Source organism: Lactuca virosa, chromosome 9 (genome assembly GCF_052849685.1).
Source record: "Lactuca virosa cultivar CGN04683 chromosome 9, Lactuca_virosa_CGN04683_v6, whole genome shotgun sequence".
NCBI lineage: Eukaryota > Viridiplantae > Streptophyta > Magnoliopsida > Asterales > Asteraceae > Lactuca > Lactuca virosa.
Genome location: NC_136434.1, coordinates 10,644,122 through 10,645,533, shown reverse-complemented (window position 1 = coordinate 10,645,533; position 1,412 = coordinate 10,644,122).

Below are 1,412 nucleotides of genomic sequence, written 5' to 3'. Positions count from 1 at the left end.
TACATTTGAAATTGGTAAGTTGTGATGTTTTGGATAAAACAAAGACCAACTAAGGCCAATTGTGTGAAGTGTTTGTAAAAGAATCTGTACTATCTCTTGAATATTTGGCAAGAGAGTCTTATATGTCAAGAGGACAGTGGGAGTCTAAAAGATCTTAAGATAGGTTCAAGAACTAATCAAGATATTTGTTAATCACTAGCCCACGACTTGAGGTTTGTAACCTATCGTGTTGACATATTCTTATTTCTGTGTCTATTCCAATTAAAAGTTGACTATGCTTGTGAGTTCTATGAGTTCTCAATTGTTTGCATAACAACCTGGAAGCAATGGTAGGCCCTTGTGCTGCCGGGTGGCAAGAAATTAAGATTGAACAAGTTCAGTCCATATGTGATTGGATTTGCCACTAACCTTGTCTTGTGATTATGGTTATGACAAATTCACATGGATAGGAACACTTACACCATAAAATCTAAGTGTCATAAGGTTTCTCTCCGATTCATGAAAATGATGGTGAGGAAACTCTTTCACTAAGTAGATTTTAAGTAGATAGCAATTGTGAGAATGACAAAAGGTCTAAACATTATGATTACGGCATCCCTCTTCATAATTGTTTAGACACACAAGTGAGCTATCTAAGGAAAGGTGTATGATTTTGATAAAGTCTTATCAAAGCAATTGCGTATCAGAAATCTGAACTTTGGTAAGAAAGTCAATAAAGCATTGATTTCTAAAAGTCCAGCTGATTTCTGAGTACATGTCAAAGCTAGTGGGAGCATAAGTGTTATGCTAGTAAGATAATAATCATAATGCTAGTGGGAGCATGATGATTATGTTGCAAGTTAGCAATGTTAATTATAGAAAACAAAAGTTTCAATTCGCTTTGAAAAGTTGTTTTGCTATAATTAAGGGAGAGGATTTTATACTTCATTCCAATTCTACAAGCTTAGATTGAGACTTTAATCAACTTTAGTCAAGAATATATATGAATGTTATGCTGGAATGGTTCAACATAAGGAAATTCTATATATGTTGCATTCTCAAAATTCGTTTATGATTACGGCATCCCTCTTCATAGTTCGAATTGTGAGAATATGGCAAATTAAAATTTATAGAATGAATCGTGTCATATATGCTTCGGGTATATGTTCGATTACAGCCCGAAGAGGAGTTGGAATTGGAGGAACAGTTGCAGCTTGAGGGGAAGGAGGCGCTGAGCTTGGAGAATTCACATCTTGGATCAGTGGATCAGTAGTTTCCATATGAGGACGGGGACCGATGTAGGTTTATATGCTTTTTCCAGATTGTGATCTGATGTCGGGGCGGTCCCGAGGAATGTTTGTATGCTTGATGTCTTTGTGATTCTTGCATGTGTTTGCCCTTGTATGTTTCCGGACTTCGGTCCGATGCCGGGG